We start from the raw sequence: 19,224 nt of genomic DNA, 5'->3' as shown, positions 1-19,224 counted from the left end.
CCCCAATCTGGTCAGGAAATAGATTTCCAGGAAGTCCAGGAAGCCCAGAAAGTCCCAAAGAAGTTGGATCCAAGGAGAAACATGTCAAGAGACATCAAATTATTCAAGATTAAATTATTCAAAATTAAAGATAAGGAGAGAATCCTAAAAGCAAGAAGAGAAAAGGAGAGAATTACCTAAAAGGAGTTATCATAAGAATATCAGCTGATTTCTCAAAAACAAAACAAAACAAAACTTGCTGGCAAGAAGTATTCAAAGTCATGAAAAGCAAGGACTTAAAACCCAGACTGCCCTATCCAGCAAAACTATCATTTAGAATGGAAGGGCAGATAAAGTGCTTTCCAGATAAGGTCAAGTTAAAGGAGTTCATCATCACCAAGCCCTTATTGTATGAAATGTTAAAGGGACTTATCTAAGAAACAGACCAAAACTATGAACAGGAAAAGAACAAGAAACTAACTCACAACTATCAACAACTGAATCTTAAAAAAATAACAACATAAAAACAAAGCAAACAACTAGAACAGGAAAAGAATCACAGAAATGGAGATCGGTGGGGGGAGAATGGGGGAAAAGGTACAGGGAATAAGAAGCATAATTGGTAGGTACAAAATAGATAGGGGGAGATTAAGAATTAGTATAGAAAATGGAGAAGCCAAAGAACTTATATTACAATCCACAAACACGAACTAAGGGAGGGATGAATACTGGAGGGCGATGCAGGGCAGAGGGGGATAAAGGGGAGAAAAAAATGGGACAACTGCAATAGCATTATCAATAAAATATACTTTAAAAATAGATAAATAACATTATATTTTCAAATATAAATTATATGTTAAGTATTATACTATCCCTTCTGTTCATCACACTATAAAGAGTTTCTTAGTATCTAGAAGTATATTTTCACTAAAAATCTTTCATAAGATATATTTAAAAAATTCCAAAATGGCAAATCAACTGAATTAAAATATTACTTATAATATTAAGAGTAATTATGCAGTGTTCCAAAATATTAAGTAAATTAAGTAATGTGTGATGTTAATTTTAAAGACTTTTTCAAAAAACACTGATCTTTTATTTTAGAAGATAAAAATTTTACTTCTTTCAACACATCTCTATAATGTGCTGATATATATAGAATAATTACAATTACTGCAAAATGGCTGTATGAATAACGACATTTTACAATACTAATTATGTAAGAAAACCTTTCATAAGTTGTAAATACATGAAGAGAAACAAAGAATGACCCTTATCCTGTCATAAATATTAAAAATATTACAAAATAGCAATCAAACATGGCAAGCCTCCTGGTGGAAATGTTTATAACACTAAGTAATAAATATTATCCTGGGATGGGAGTAGGAGGTGGAGAATGGGGAGATGGGGTGGGGAGCAGGATTCCCAGGGCAGGCAGAATATGAGGGTAGATGAGATAAGATTAACTAACATGAACCCTGAAGGATAAGTGTTGAAGCTGGGTAATGAGTACACAGGGGTTTCTCTACTCTTAAATATTTGCAATTTTCCATAGTAAGTAGTTTAAAAACATATTGTTAAAAGAGAGAATATACAGCATTATTTACCTTTTAGCAAAAGTCATCAAATAATCTTTTACAGAACCAGCAACAAAAATTTCATTTTATAGTAGAATGTTATGAAAACCCTATCAATGTCACACACATATATATATCATGCAACAAATAGTGCAGAGCATCTTTCACAAAAATATATATACACACTCCTCACATGGATTCTATACTGCATGTCATCTAGAGAAAAACCTACAAGAAATTTCATCTCAGCATGTAGGAACTGAAAAGAAAATATCAACTGAAGGATATGTACTTTATTTATTAAAATGCTTTGGAAATATTCCCTGACCTTAAATTTAGCAGCTTCCTGAAGCTAAGACCTTATGTTACAATAACCTAGTGCTTATAGGAAATAGGCTAGTTACATGTTGTCGCCTTTAGCAAAAATTTTCCTCATCAAGCTACTTAGAGACCATCTGCCCCACCCTAAAGTGACATCCAAGTTAGTTAATCCTACTGACTTACAATGTAAGTAACCAAGTTTATCATTTTTTGGAGTCATAAATCCATGAATCATTCTGTATGCTAAAAAACAAACACTGATAAAAGCAACCAAGATCTAAATAAATGGAGAGGCATACCATGTTCATGAAGGAAGATTCAACATAGTAAAGATGTCAAAGTAATCAATATATTTAATGCAACACCAATTAAAATCACAATAGGATATTTTATAAATACAGACAGTGATTCTAAAAATTAAATGAAAACTCGAACAAAACCTGCTAAAGCAATTTGGAAATGGAAGAACAAAACTGGAAAAAGCACACTACCCAACTTTAATATTTTCTATAAAGCAACAGCAATCACAAGAGCATGGTACTAGCAAAAGATAAGACACCTAAGTCAAAGACACAAATTAAGGAGCCCAGAAATAAACCCAAATAAATTTGGCCATTTGATCTCTACTAAAGGTGCAAAAATAACTCAGTGAAGAAGACTATTTTTCCAACAAATAACTGTTGGAACATTACATGTAAAAAAAAAAATTAACCATTTACTAAACTTTACACCATAGGTAGGAGTAATGAAATGGATCATAGATCTAAATGAAAGAAGCGAATCTAAAATTTTTGGAAGACACAGATAAAATACTTTCTTTCATACCAGCTATGTTCAATTGGTACTTGAAATTAGGTATAAATCTAACAAAATATGGACAAGATCTATATGAGGAAAACTATAAAACTCTGATAAAAATAAATCAAAGATCTAAATAAACAGATATTACATATATATGTAAAGCAGGGGTGTCCAATCTTTTGGCATCTCTGCACCACACTGAAAGAAGAAGAGCTGTCTTGTGCCACACATTAAGTACATTGTGACACATCATCACATAAAAATCTCAAAATACTTCAACAAAATTTACAATTTTGTTTTGGGCCACATTTAGCCATCTTGGGCTGCATGCAGCCCGTGGGCCACAGGTAGAGCACCCCTTTAAAGCAAGATTCAATATATCAAGAAATCAGTTCTACTGGTCAAGAGGGAAGCATCAGTAGATAATGCTTTGCCTCCTCATGCAACCATAGAAAGAATTAAAACCAGACCTCAAATACAGTAACACCCAGAACCATCAGGAAATTGACCTGTATGGAAGTCTGACATCCAAGGATTTAAAGAAGCCACTTTCATCCAGACAGGCAGGAGGGGTGGAGTCGTGGAGATGGGGCAGAGAAGTGGCGTGATGTGGTGTGGTATGGTTTGGTGTGGAGAAGCGGCAGTTGCAGCAGAATGGACGGTCCCACATTCATGTGTAGCAGATAAAAATCAGGAGGCATACGCTGGGAACAAGTGATCCCAGCCCCAGGCCAGACTGCACAGCCTAGGGTTCCAGCACCAAAAAGATAAACCCTCATTACCTCTGGCTGGAGAAACCAATGAGAGTAGGGGTGGCAGAATAAACTGCCATATTTTCGCCGCTTAAAGGGCCCTCCTGGATTTAGAACATATGCAGACTCTAAGGTAACAGTTGGAAGGGTTCCAATCGCATTCAGGAAGTGGGTGAAGTGATTGAAAACAGGGTACAGGCAAGCCTCCAGAGGCCAGGCAGCAGCACTGTCCCCTCTCAGAGCCCTTGCCCAGACTCCATCACATGCAGAGCCACAAAGCAGTGAAGCCAGCTTCCCTACCCTGGCAATTACATAAGGCTCTGTCCCTCACAATTTACAGGTCCCTTTGCTACATAGGCCATGCTACTAAGACAAGGAGTAAAGCAGCTCTACCTAATACACAGAAACAAACACACACAGAATGCACGACATACACAGAATGCACGACACAGGGAGTGAACCTTAATGTAAAAATGGACGTTAGTTAATTTAGGGAGGCTTTCAACTTGAGGAGGTAAAGAAATATGGCCCAAATGAAAGAACAGAATACAACCCCAGATAAAGAACTAAATAAAATGGAGATAGTCAATCTATCACATGCAGAGTTCAAAACACTGGTGATCAGGATGCTCAGGGAACTCATTGAGTACGGGAAAAAAATAAAGGAAGAAATGAAGGTTGTACAAAGTGAAATAAAGAAAAATATACAGGCAACCAACAGGGAATGGAGGGAAGCCGGGATTCAAATCAATGACTTAGAACAAAAGGAAGAAATAAACATTCAACCAGAACAAAAAGAAGAAACAAAAATTTACAAAAATGAGGAGAGACTTAAGAACCTCTGGGACAACTTTAAACATACCAACATCCAAATCATAGGAGTGCCAGAGGGAGAAGAGAAAGAAAAAGAAATTGAAAACGTATTTGAAAAAACAAAGAAAACTTCCCTAATTTGGTGAAGGAACTAGACATACAAGTACAGGAAGCACAGAGTCCCAAATAAGTTGGACCCAAAAAGGAGCACGCCTAGACACATCATAATTAAAATGACAAAGGTCAAAGATAAAGAGAGAATCTTAAAAGCAGCAAGAGAAAAGAAGAGTGTTACCTGCAAAGGAGTTCTCATAAGACCACCGGCTGATTTCTCAAAAGAAACCTGGCAGGCAAGAAGGGGCAGGAAAGAAGTATTAAAAGTGATGAAAAGCAAGGACTTACAACCTAGATTACGTTATCCAGCAAAGTTATCATTTAGAATGCAAGGGCAGATAAGGTGCTTCCCAGGCAAGGTAAAGCCAAAGGAGTTCATCATCACCAAGCCATTATTACATGAAATGTTACAGAGACTTAAGAAAAAGAAGGTCAAAATGATGAAGAGGAAAATGACAACAAACTCACAACTATCAACAACTGAATCTAAAAAACAAAAACAAAAATAAAAACAAAAACAAGCAGAACAAGAACAGAATCATAGGTATGGAGGTCATCTGGAGGGTTATCAACTGAAAGGGGGAAAGGGGAGAATAGGAGAAATGGCGCAGGGATTAAGAAGAATAATTGGTAGGAACAAAACAGACAGGAGGAGGTTAACAATAGCATAGGAATGGGAGAAGCCAAAGAACTTAATATGTATGACCCGTGGACAGGAAAAAGAATGAGAATAAGTTAAGCAGCCTCTGGGACAACTCCAAGCGTACCAACATTCACACCATTGGGCTGCCAGAAGGAAAAGAGAAAGAACAAGAAATTGAAAACCTACTGGGGCGGGGGGGAAGCTTCCCTAATTTGGTGAGGGAAATAGACAAACACATCCAGGAAGAGAGTCCCAAACAAGAACCCTAAAAATCTCATACCAAGATGCACAGTAATTAAAATGCAAAAGGTTAAAGACAAAGAGAGAATCTAAGAGCAGAAAGAGCAATTAGCTATCTACAAGGGTGCTCCCATAAGACTGTCAGCTGATTTCTCTACAGAAATTTTCCAAGCCAGAAGTAAGTGGCAAGAAATAATCAAAGTGATGGAAAGCAAGGACCTGCAACCAAGATTACTCCACCTAGCAAAGCTATCAATTAGAATCAAAGGAGAGATAAAGAGCTTTCCAGATAAGAAAAAGCTAAAGGAGTTTATCACCACCAAAACAGTATTATATGAAATGTTAAAGGGTCTTTTTTAAAAAGAAGAAAAAGAAAATAAAAGATTAAAACTAGGAACAATAAAATGGCAATAAATATATATCTATCAAGAATCATGGAGGGTTATCAGTGGGGAGGAGGAGGGGGGAGAATGAGGGAGAAGGCACAGGGAATAAGAAGCAAAAATGGTAGGTACAAAATAGACAGGGGGAGGTTAAGAATGGTCTAGGAAGTGGAGTAGCCAAAGAACTTATGTGTATGCCCATGGACATGAACTAAGGAGCAGGGGATGAAGGTCGTGGAATACTGGTGGGGAGGGGGGTACAGGGCAGAGGGAAATAAAGGGGAGAAAAAATGGGACAACTGTAATAGCATAATCTATAAAATATACTTTAAAAAAACGACTGTAAAAAATACAATAAACAAACAAGCAGAAAAGAAACAGACTCATGAATACAGAGAACTTTACGATGGTTGCCAGATTCGGGGGGTGGGCATTGGGAGGATGTATGAAAAAGGTGAAGGGATTAAGAAGTACAAATTGGTTGTTACAGAATAGTCATGGGTATGTAAAATACAGCATAGAGAATATAGTCAATAATATTCTAATAACTATGTATGGTGCCCTATGGGCATGAGATTTATTGTGATGATCACTTAGTTATTTACTATCTAATCACTAGGTTTTACACCTGAAACTAATATAATAATGCACTCAACTGTAATTGAAAAGTTAAAAAATGGTTTAAAATTTAAAACTTGACAGAGTACCTTCTCTAACCACAATGTGATGTTAGAAATCAATAACAAAAAGTAAATCCTAACATGTTTAGAAATTAAAATTCCCACATATTTAGAAATTAACAAAGTTACCATATGTTTAGAAATTAAGAAATAACCAATAAAAGTGCTATGACATTTGGACAATATTTTTTATTCTACAATAATAAATTCCACAAGCAAAACTTGTGAGATGCAGCTAAAGTACTACTTGGGGGCAAATTCATTTCCTTAAATATACATAGAGTCAAATTTCAGTTCTCTGAAGTCTCCCATCTTGAACATTTTGGTTCTTGACTGAATTGTTCATGGAAAAAAATGTCTCAGTTGTCAAAGAAAACTTCAGCTCTTGATCTGACAACCCTTTTATGCTGATACCTGTATGATTTGGTTTTCAAACAAATTGCTTCTCATAGAGCCTCTGGAACCAGAAGGCTTTTCCAAAATGATTTGTTCAAAACCTGAATAGCCTTTGTTTGCATGGCTGATCATACAGGCATCAGCATAAAAGGGTTGTCGAACCAAGAATTGAAAACCAAAGTTTTGTTGAACAACAAAGACATTTTTTTCCATGAACAATTTGGTCGAAAACCAAATTATTTGAGAGCCAAGATGTTTGAGAACTGAGGGTTGACTGTATTAGGAAAGGAGACTAAAAATTAATGAACTAAGCATCCATCATTAAGAAATTAGAATTAAAGCAAAATAAACCCAAAGAGAGTAGAAGGGGAAAAATTAAGAGCAAAAATCAATTAAATAGAAAATAAACATAGCATTGAGAGGATCAACAAAATCTAAAGCTGGTTCTCTGAAGAAATGAGAAAACTGAAAACTGAGAAAACTGATCATGAAGAAAAGAGAGAGTAGACAAATAGAAAATATCAAGAACAATAGTAAGAGAATATTATTAACATCTCTGTGGCAATATATTTGAAAATTTAGATGTGACAAATTCCCAGAAAAAGTGACCCACCAAAACTGAGAAAGTAGCTATAGAAAATTTGAATAATCCTATACTTTTCAAAAAAATTAATCAGAAGTGGAAAATATTCCTGGAAAGTTTAGCATATTCTAAAATTATTATTATTATAATCTTATTTAGAATTATTCCAATCTTACTTAAAAATTTCCAGAGAGTAGACAATAGCAGCAAAATTTGTATGAGGATAGCAAAAAATCTTGAAACAAACCCATATAAGAATAGTATAAGAAATAAAAAAAGCAAATTTTATTAATAAACACATGGAAAATTCATTAAAAATATTAACAAACAAAAAATATAGGAAAAGCAACAATGTATTGAGTAGGCTCCCATTACAGATTTATTCAGTATTTGAAAAGAAATTAACATACTCATTATACTAACAATACAGAAGAAAATCAAAAGAGAGGGAAAAATCTAGAGCTAGAGATCAAGCACCTGATAAAATTCTACATTTCTTTACAAAAACTATTTGTATTACTAAAAAATATAATAATTTGATAGCATCTTAAAACAAACAACAACAAAGAAAGATACTCTAAAAATAGTAAAACATTAGCACTGGCCTGCAAACCAAAGGGTTGCTGGTTCGATTCCCAGTCAAGGCACATGACTGGGTTGTGGGCCAGGTCCCTAGTAAGGGGCACGCGAGAGGCAACTACACATTGATGTTTCTCTCCCACTCTATCTCCCTCCCTTCCCCTCTCTCTAAAAAGAAATAAAATATTTAAAAAAATAGTAAAACATTGAAAACCATTCCCTTGATACTGTAACAAACCAAGAATCTTGGCTGTTCACACTTCTTTCAACATTTATATTTAAGGTCCTGGCCATTACAACAATGAAAAATCTCAAGGGAAAAATACAACTTAATTAAGAGATAAAAAATAAAACCTGAATAAATGGAGATATTTATCAGGATTATGGACTAGAAAACTCAATATTACAAAGTGTCAGTTCTATTTAAATTAAGTGCAGCCAAGCCAGTTAGGATTCAGCAGCAGAGTGTATAGGTAAAGCAATCTATGAGGGCCACCAAACATCACTGGAATAAATTAGAAGTATTATGCCAGTTGACTAAAATTTCCGTATGTTACTCTTCACTTAATTGGGGATTTAAAAATGTTTCTCAGTAACACCTACTATACATGTAGTTAGTTGCACTTAATTAATATTCAGAAAACAATATCTGGCACTTTTCTGGGGACATATTACCTAATTTTGAAACTCATAAACATGTTTAGCAAGAAATGGTTCAGAAGTGAAAACGAGAACTATAGAAAACTGAAAAATGTTTTGTAAAATCTTTTCCAGATATGTTTCCTTCAACTAGTGAAAGAAAATTAGTATTTAATCTGTTTCTATATAATAATTTTAGCATCATAAAATCTATTTCTCCCTACCATCACTAAATAAATGTTTGACCAATATTTACAGGTTGAAAAGGGCTAGCCACTTTTGTTATCTATACATACCTTCATGAGAGCACTTTTCACAGTGTATATAAATTACTTATTTATCTGTCTCTCCCAATTAAGTAATCTGATTGAAGAAGGCTTGTATTTCTCATTGTTGTTTTTGACTCATAGCACTTAAGAAACACATGCTGTATTAATAAAATATCAGTTCATAGATAAGGCTCTAAGAAATGTTATAATCTAAAAAATGTTGACAAGGTTATAATCTGACAACTAAGAAGTAGCAAAGCTACTCGATTCATTTATTCAACAAATATTTATTGTTCTAGGTCCTAGATTCTATGACTAAAACCTAGACCTTCTGATTCCTACTGCAGTGTTCTTTCCATAAACAGGAAAAAAAAACCACTTCCTTTTTTTAGAATGAAATCACTTTGATTATAGCAGGAAAGGAGAAACTCTTACTAAGGAAGAACTCACTACTGAAACAAAAAAGACAATCCCTTGCTAGTTCAATACCTTTTATTTAGATGTCCTCTAAATAATAATCAGTTAAAACAAGCATATAAAGCTACAGCAACATAACAATATTGGGAGAAACAAATTTTAAAGTTACTAAGCACTTAAGTAAATTCTTTAACTTTAAAATAACTTTAATTCAGGACACTTGGGATTTTCATGTAAAAATTTCTTAGACCATTTTTTCTCAGTTATAAGCGTCAAAAGTAAAACACGTACATTTGTAATCACATTGTTAAATAAAAGTATCTTTTACAAAGAACTTACACATTCCAAGCATTTTCTGCCCCATCAAATATGAAATCTAGTTTTTTTTCCTACAGCTTTCTCACATACACCTAATTGTGATAGTAATTTTTTTTTTTAGGAATTCACTTTTTGAGTGTTGCAAAACATTCATCTAAGTTTTCATAGGAAGAACACTTTTTATATTTCCATTATTTATTTATATTTAATTAAATTATTTGATTGATGATCACAGATATCATTGATATAAACAGGTTTTGGGAAAAACACAAGTAACTCTTGATAAGTATATAAATCAATTGAACCAGCAGGAGCAGAAGTATCTACAATAGAACTGCACTAGCCTGAGCACTAAGCGTATCATAGGCATTGATCAGTATGTTTATACAAGGGGAGTGCAGATCTTAAATTATTCTAGTAAATCAATAAGTAGAAGCTATTTAAGGTAATTTAAACTGTAGATTGAATACTTAAAAATATTTTTGGCCATAAGGGTACTGACAAAGTATAAGGCTAGACCAAGAGAAACTTAGCAACTCTACCAAGAAAAAAATCCACTGTACACATTCCCCACAGATGATTAATAAATAACATAAGGGATAAAATTCTATTTTACTTAAAGTTCTACAACAAATAGACAAATTAACTGTATTAATATATGGTTCCTTAAGTTTAACTTAATGCAGACATACCTTGGAGATACAGTGGGTTTGGTTCTAGGCTACTGCAAAAAGGTAAGTCACATGAAGTTTTTTATTTCCCAGTGCATAGAAAAGTTATGTTTACACCTTACTGTAGTCTATTAAGTGTGCAATAGCATTATGTCTAAAAAAATGTACATACCTTAATTAAAAAATACTTTGTTGCTAAAAATGCTAACCATCACCTGAGCCTCAGCAAGTCACAATCTTTTTGATGGTGGAGGGTCTTATCTTCAATTTGTTTAAAAAAAAATCTGTGAAGTAGAATAAAGAGAAGAGTAATAAAATGAAGTATGCCTGTATCTTACCAAATAACTGTACTGATCCTGTTTGCTATAGAGCAATACATTAGTATATACATAGCTCCATCTAGTGGAGTAATAGCCAAACATGTCCAGAGCTTATTTTTCAGGTTTTAATTTTACAGTAAACTGAAAAAAATTGACTCAGGTCAGCTTTTCGCTCCTAACATGTAATTACATTTTTTCTAATCAATTTGCTAACAAACACTTTCCATTTGATCAGTGATATTTTTAAATACTGAGGATTTCTTCATCATCTTCTAACAAATTTTTCATAGGAAAAAGAACTGTGGCTGTTTATTGTGCAAAGGAAGAACTTAATATTCACATTGTTCCCTTAAAGAGAATAATATATACAAAACTCACTCCACAGGGATACCCGTATGGGGCAGTATCCTGCAAGGAAATGCTAATGTAAAACTGTCTTCAAAGTCCCTATGGTCACAATAACAAACAGCTAGGTAGTTACAGACAAAAACATAAGCAGGGTTTCTAAACATTATTTTGACCTTTCCCCAATAATACAAAACATAATGAAAAATTTTTGTATTTTAAAAAAAATTTTGAAATACTTTAATATAAAGACTTAAAGACAATTAAAATTTCCCTCTTTAGTTAGTATTTTTATATACCTATATTCTTAAAACAATGTAAAAACATTCTAATCACTGATGTAACTAAACTTCAAGTCAAACTCTATTTCTGGATACAAGAATATATAAATTTAACTTAATAAAAGCCCACTAAAATAAGGCACCAGAATGAAAAGTAACAATCAATGGTAACACACAGATTTTTCCCCCTTAATATTTTTATTTCTGTATCTCTATATAAATTCAATATATAATTTGTGTATGTCTCTTTATGTTAATTAAAATCAATGTTAATTCATTTACTACTCTGTAATGCCAATTCACATGAATAATAAGGCTATCATACATTAATATTGTGATAATATCTAAGGATTTAATATAGCTCTAATTCATATTTCTAGTGTTTATTGAGCACAGCACTTAGTAAAAAAAGTGTACGTTTTAAGTGAACAACACAATGCAAAATTTTTGATGAAGATGTTGGCTTATTTTAGAACCTTTAACATTTTCAACTCTATAACTTTCCTTCATTTAGGGTACTTATTTTATTAAATCAAATTGTCTTTTAATTTTTCTTCTTTTTGGATGCCATGAGAGGCTGAAAATTTGAAGCAGTGTACTTGTTCTATTATTAAAAATAAACGTTTTTAAAAATTATTGCTGACTTTTGACCTGACCTGAGTTGGTAACGACAGTATCAATGATTGGAACAAAGGGAATACGCTTGCTAATAGAACCATGTATCACTGGGTAACCCAACAAAAGTTTTCTGCCATCTTTGGTAATTGTCAGATACTCAAAGTTCCTGGTTTATCAAAACAACCATTTTACCTAGACTCTAATAATAAGCTGTTTATTGTTTATAGGAATAGGAAATACAACTGTTTCCTTTTCAGATAAGGCAAAGTTGGAATTTTTTTCTAAGGGAGTTTTGTTCAAAAATTAGGAAGGCTTCCAATTATTCAGAAATTAGGAAGTCTTAAGACAGTGAGTGAACTCAAAGATTGCTGGCTCTCGCCCGAAAAATCAACCTAGAAAAACTAGAAAAGAGAGAGGGCACCATGGACCCAAAAAACCAACCAAATACTTCAAGAAATCCATGTAAGTGTCAGCTGTCTTGACCTAAGCTTGTGGGAGAGGAAGACTATAGCCCTGAGTGAAGAGAAGACACTGGTGATGCTGAAAGATGAGGTTAGAAAAAAATTTATGTGGTTCAAATTTCCTGCCATGTTGCCTTTGAACAATTTGTGTCTGCCCCACCAATAACCCAATAACCCAAAAACTCAAGCTGCAAGTGCAATGAAGTAATATGAAGGGAGGGCAAAATCTTACTGGGGTAATGAAAACAAATGCGATCTGTCTTAGAACATTTGGGCTGCTATAACAAAAATACCATAGACCGGATGGCTTATAAACAACAGACATTTATTTCTCATAGTTCTAGAGCCTGGAAGTCTGAGGTCAGGGCATAAGCATGGTTAAGTTCTGGTAAGGGTCTCCTTCCGGGCTGCAGACTGCCCACTTCTCACTGTATTCTCACATGGTAGAGAGCAGAGAGCAAGCTCTTTTTTGACTCTTACAAGAGCACTAATTTAACTCATATGGGTTGTGCACTCATGACCTTATGGAATCCTAATTATCTCCCAAAGGTTCCACATCCTAAAAGAGAGATAGGGTTTCAACATATGAATGGCGGGGGCGGGGGTGGGGGCGCGTTGCGGGGAGAACTGATGTGGGGGGGCGGGGAGCGCACAAACATTTAATTCATAACAAGATCTAACCATCATTTATTTATTCTTCTATCTTTTCCTCTTCCAAACCCCAGACTTATAATCATAGCAGTTCATGTACCAGAAAATTGCATTTCCTAGCTGTCTTTACATTTGGGTCATGTGACTGAGTTGTATTCAATAGCAAAAGTAGTGTGGGCAGAAGTGATAAAAGCCAATTTTAAGATGCACCTTCAAGGCATTCTATGAGATCCTTTAGCTCTCTCTTCCCTTCCTGCGACAACTTTAAAAATCATACTTGAGACAGTGACATCACAAGATAGACGGAACTCAGATCTGTAAGACAAATTCTGTATGGGTAAGAAATAAACTGGTGTGTTTTAAGTCACAACTTGGGGGTTATTATTGTAATACAGCCTTTCTGATCCTAGTACACAACTCAGAGATTGCCACCTTCCCCTTCAAATTCTAACCACAGGAGTTCATTGGTATAGAGTTCATTGGTATAGATAGCAACAACAAATGTTCAATAGAGATCCTGTGGTGCTTGAAACTCTCTAACTCCAAGCTCATTTCATCCTCCCTCTTACCTCTTCTAAAAATACACATCTATTCTCTCTTTTTTCTTCCCTCTCCTCCTTTCTCCCTCCCACTCACTCACACCTCATTGCCAGATCTTAGAATGTAACTCGCTATTTCTCAAAAATAACAAACATTTTTCTATATAAATACATTTCAATCTTTTGACAACTCATTTAGAAGCTTTCAAAGGGCTTAAAAATCATTAATTCCTTTAAAACAAATACACTGGTTATACACTATAATCACTAGCAGTCAGAGCTGATCCAATATTAATGTAAAATGATACTGAATTCTTGATTTTGTAGAGGTTGCTAACAATAGAAAAAAATTGGAGCTATAAATTCTAGACACTGCCCAAATGGCCATATCCTATAAAAAAAATAGCCCAGAATACACTAAAGCAAAAGTAGAAAGAAAGAAAAAAGGATTACCCTTTACAATCACTACCAAAATATAAAATATTCTTAAAATCTTATGGTCACTTGGTCATTTTTATATTACATATTTATTTATGTGTACGCAATGTCTACAGATACTTGATTTTTTCCTACAATCTTATACCATAAACATTTTTTCTTCAAATTATTTTAATGGTTGTTTAATATTCAATTGATGGCAATGTCATAATATTCTGTTACAAATAGCACTAAAAGGAACATCTTTATGGCAGCTTTTAAAAAATAACATTAAATGTGGGAATGTTAAAAAGCAGTCTAAATTTTTATCTACTAACATGCAAATAATATGGTCTTTTGTTTTTCATAAAATACTTAAGAACATATTTTAGAAGACAAATGATTCCAAAAAAAACTTTAGTGAAGAAAATAATTTCTCTAATGTTTAAGGTACATTTACATGTAGATAAGCTTTCAGGCCACACAGTTAGTAATCATGTGACAAAATATTTAAATGAAATTTTTAATTCTAAGATGGTTAACAAACAAAAACAGGCACTTAAAGATGTAAACTTTGATTTTAATTTAAATGGAGATAAAATTAATCTTCTGCATGAAATAAAGACAATAGAAATTAAGCCACTGAAATCCGAAGCTGAGTTTCTTACCAATGAAGAATGAGGAAGAAACTCAGACACTGAGTTTCTGTGTAAGAACTTCCTAAGCTGCAATTCACTTACCCAAATGAATTAAAATAATGTTGCCCACTGTGCCAGCTCATGCCACTGAATAAAATGTTCTACTTTGAGACATCATAAGCTATATAATACAATACCTGCAGATCCCAATCTGGTAATAAGCTATTTGACATACATTAAGGAAATGGCTCAATTTACATTAAATTTAAAAGATAATAATAGTATTAAAGTACTAATTAGTTTCAAGACATGCTGCTTAAAAAGTCTGTCATACTGCAGAAAATATTTCATTAAAAAGAGGATTTCAAACATTTAAAAAATTTTTAGGTTACATATATATGGTTGAGACTTAATGCAAAACAGCATTTCAACATTTGAATACAAATAGTATCTATAAGAAATTATCATTCAAATACCAACCTAGTAGAGGAATAACGCAAAAAGTTTTCTCATTATGTGATGAACACTTTTATCATTGTACACTAACATAAACTTAAATGATCTTAGGTCACTTTTTTTTAAATTATATTATTTTTTTAATTTATTTTTTCAAATACATTTGTCTCTGCCTACCCCCCACCACTTTTCCTTGCCCCCTCCCTCCTTCCCTCCCTCAGCTCTTCCCCTTTGGTTTTGTCCATGAATCACTGTTATATGTTCCTTGACTTTCCCCTTCCCTTCCTTTTCCCCACCCCCCCTCCCTCCTTCCCTCTTGTCTCTGTTGATTTCTTTTCCTTTCAGTGCTGCTGGTCATATTTTCCTTGCATCTTTGTATTGTTGGTTAGGTTCCGCTTATAGGTGAGATCATATGGTATTTGTCTTTCGCCCCCTGGCTTATTTCACTTAGCATAATGCACTCCAGTTCCATCCATTCTGTCGCAAAGTTTAGTAGTTCTTTTATTCTTTCTGCTGCGTAGCATTCCATTGTGTATATGTACCATAATTTTTTTATCCAATCACCTACTGATGGGCATTTAGGTTGCTTCCAACACTTGGCTATTGTAAATTGTGCTGCTATGAACATTGGGGTGCATAGGTTCTTTTGTATTGGCATTTTGGGATGCTTAGGGTATAGTCGCAGCAGGGGAATCACTGGATCAAAAGGCAGTTCCATTTTCAGCTTTGTGAGGAAATTCCACACAGCTTTCCACAGTGGCTGAACCAGTCTGCATTCCCACCAACAGTGGACTAGGGTTCCCTTTTCTCCACAGCCTCGCCAGCACCTGTTGTCTGTGGATCTGTTTATGATGGCCATTCTGACCGGTGTGAGGTGGTATCTCATGGTGGTTTTGATCTGCATTTCTCTGATGGCTAGCGATGCTGAGCATCCTTTCAAATGTCTCTGGGCCCTCTGTATCTCCTCCTTGGAAAAGCGTCTGCCCAGGTCTTTTGCCCATTTTTGGATTGGATCGTTTGTCTTCTTGGCGTGGAGTCGAGTGAGTTCTTTATATATCTTGGAGATCAAACCTCTATCTGATGTATCATTAGCGAATATATTTTCCCATGCAATTGGCTCCCTTTTCATTTTGCTGATGTTTTCTTTAGCGGTGCAGAAGCTTATTTTGATGAGGTCCCGCTTGTTTATTCTTTCCTTTATGTCCCTTGCTTTAGGAGACATATCAGTGAAAAAATTGCTGCGTGGGATACCTGAGAGTTTCCTGCCAATGTTCTGCTCTAGGACTTTGATGGTGTTGCGACTTATATTTAAGTCTTTTATCCATCTTGAGTTTATTTTTGTGTATGGTGTCAGTTGGTGATCAAATTTCAATTTTTTGCATGTAACCGTCCAGCTTACCCAACACCATTTGTTGAAGAAGCTATTATTGCTCCATTTTATGCTTCTGCCCCCTTTGTCAAATATTAGATGCCCATAGAGACCTGGGCTTATTTCTGGGCTTTCTATTCTGTTCCACTGGTCTATGGATCTGTTCTTGTGCCAGTACGAGATTGTTTTGAGTATAGTGGCTTTGTAGTATAGTTTGATGTCTGGTATTATGATCCCTCCTACTTTGTTTTTCTTTCTCAAAACTGCAGCAGCTATTTGGGGTCGTTTATGGTTCCATCTACATTTTTGAAATCTCTGTTGTATTTCTGTGAAATACGTCCTTGGTATCTTAATAGGGATTGCGCTGAAACTGTAAATTGCTTTGGGTAGTATGGACATTTTGATGATATTAATACTTCCAATCCATGAACATGGTACATGATTCCATTTATATGTGTCCTCCTTAATTTCTTTCTTCAATGTTGTATAGTTTTCTGCATACAAGTCTTTTACATCTTTGGTTAAATTTATTCCTAGGTACTTTATTTTTCTTCTTGCTATATTGAATAGTATTTTTTTTTCCGATTTCTCCTTCTTCTATTTCATTGCTGGTGTACAAAAATGCTTTTGATTTCTGAATGTTGTCTTTGTATCCTGCTGTTTTGCCAAATTCACTTATTAGGTTGAGGAGTTTTCTGGTAGAATACACAGGGTTCTCTATGTACACTATCATGTCATCTGCAAACAATGATAGCTTTACTTCCTCCTTTCCGATTTGGATGCCTTTTATCTCTTTTTCTTGTCTGACCGCTGTGGCTTAGACTTCCAATACGATGTTGAAAAGAAGTGGTGAGAGCGGACATCCTTGTCGTGTTCCCGATCTTAGTGGGAAAGCTTTCAGTTTTTGCCCGTTGAGTATGATATTGGCTGTAGGTTTTTCATATATGGCCTTTATTACGTTGAGGAATGCCCCATTTATTCCCATTTTGCTGAGTGTTTTGATCATAAATGGGTGCTGTACCTTATCCAATGGTTTTTCTGCGTCTATCGAGATGATCATGTGGTTTTTGTCTTTTCTTTTATTTATGTGATGTATCACATTTACTGATTTGCGTATATTGAACCATCCCTGCATGCCTGGGATGAATCCCACTTGATCGTGGTAGATAATCTTTTTAATGTATTGCTGGATGCGGTTTGCCAATATTTTGTTGAGGATTTTAGCATCTATGTTCATCAGCGAAATTGGCCTGTAGTTTTCTTTCTTTGTAGGGTCTTTATCTGGTTTTGGGATCAGGGTGATGCTGGCCTCATAGAAGGAGTCAGGGAGTCTTCCCTCTTCTTGGATTTTTTGGAATAGTCTGAGAAGGACAGGGGTTAGTTCTTCCTTAAATGTTTTGTAAAATTCTCCTGTGAAACCGTCCGGCCCTGGGCTTTTGCGTGCTGGGAGTTTCTTGATGACTGCTTCAATTTCCCCAGCTGTTATCGGTCTGTTCAAGCTTTCTGTTTCTTCCTTCTTCAGTGTTGGAAGATTATACCTTTCTAAAAATTTGTCCATTTTTGTCAAGATTTTCAAATTTCTTGGCATATAATTGTTCATAGTAGTTTCTGACAATCCTTTGTATTTCTGTGGTATCAGTTGTTATTTCTCCTCTTTTTCTTCTGATATTTTTAATTTGGGTCCTCTCCCTTATTTCCTTGATGAGTCTGCTTAAAGGCTTGTCAATTTTATTAATCTTTTCAAAGAACCAGTTTCTGGATTGGTTGATCCTTTGAATTGTTCTTTTCATCTCTATGTCATTCAGTTCTGCTCTAATCTTGACTATTTCCTTCCTTCTACTTGTTCTGGGATTTATTTGTTGTTGTTTCTCCAGTTTTTGAAGTTGTAGTGTTAGGTCTTTTATTTGAAATGTTTCTATCTTTTTTAGGTAAGCCTGTATTGCTATGAACTTCCCTCTCAGGACCGCCTTTGCAGTGTCCCATAGGTTTTGGACTGTTGTCTGTTCATTTTCATTTGTTTCCAGAAATTTTTTGATTTCTTCTCTTATTATTGACCCACTCATTGTTTAATAGTGTACTGTTCAGTCTCCATGAGTTTGCAAGTTTTTGAAGTTTCTCTTTGAGGTTGATTTCCAGTTTCAAGCCCTTGTGGTCCGAGAAAAAGTTTGGTATTATTTCAATTTTCGGGAATTTGCTGAGGTTTGCTTTGTGTCTTATCATGTGGTCTATTTTTGAAAAACTGCCATGAGCATTTGAAAAGAATGTGTATTTTTTCTTCTTTGGGATGTAAGGTTCTATATATGTCAGTTAAGTCTCTTTGTTCAGTGTGTCATTCAGCACCACAATATGTTTATTAATGTTTTGTTTGGAAGATCTGTCCATTTTTGACGTGGAGTGTTGAAATCCCCTACTATCAGTGTATTGCTCTCTATATCTTTTTTGCAGTCATCCAACAATTTCCTCATAAGCTTGGGGGCAGGAGCCCCCAAGTTATATTGGGAGCATATAAGTTTACAATGTTGATGTTTTCTTAATAGATTCTTCCTTTAAGTATTATAAAGTGCCCCTCTGGGTCTCTCTTTATGGCCTTTGTTTTGAAATCTACTTTGTCTGATACAAGTATGGCAACACTGGCCGTTTTTCTCTTGCCCATTTGCTTGGAATATTTTTTTCCATCCCTTTACTTTCAGTCTGTGTAGGTCTCTTGCTCTGAGGTGGGTCTGTTGTAGGCAGCATATGTGTGGGTCATGTTTTCTTATTCATTCAGATACCCTGTGTCTTTTGACTGGGGCATTTAGTCCATTCACATTGAGAGATATTACTGATAGAAACTTACTCATCTTTTCTCTTTGTACCTGTGTTGCTCTCTCTCTCATTCTTTTCCTTCATCTGCTTAAACCAGTCCCCTTAGCATATCTTGGAGTGCTGGTTTGGTAGAGATGTATTCTTTTAGC

The 19,224-nt window shown here is 34.8% G+C and overlaps 1 protein-coding gene across 2 annotated transcripts in view; it reads right to left on the bottom strand.

The window, feature by feature from the left end:
* The window catches only part of MIPOL1 (mirror-image polydactyly 1), a 291,999-nt gene that overhangs the window by 253,703 nt on the left and 19,072 nt on the right, over window positions 1–19,224 (bottom strand). The window contains exon 1 of one of the 2 annotated variants that reach the window (XM_054589175.1): window positions 10,348–10,451. The exons of the other annotated variant lie outside the window; for it this stretch is intronic. The gene's annotated coding sequence lies outside the window, so the exon portion shown is untranslated. Of the gene's footprint in view, window positions 1–10,347; window positions 10,452–19,224 lie in introns of those variants that run through there. 2 annotated transcript variants of the gene reach the window in all.

This window comes from Pteronotus mesoamericanus, unplaced genomic scaffold, assembly GCF_021234165.1.
Source record: "Pteronotus mesoamericanus isolate MK-2021 breed Mesoamerican mustached bat unplaced genomic scaffold, CSHL_Meso_final contig_100, whole genome shotgun sequence".
NCBI lineage: Eukaryota > Metazoa > Chordata > Mammalia > Chiroptera > Mormoopidae > Pteronotus > Pteronotus mesoamericanus.
Note: the sequence above shows the minus strand (reverse complement) of the source record. Positions and strands in the feature narration are given on the sequence as shown.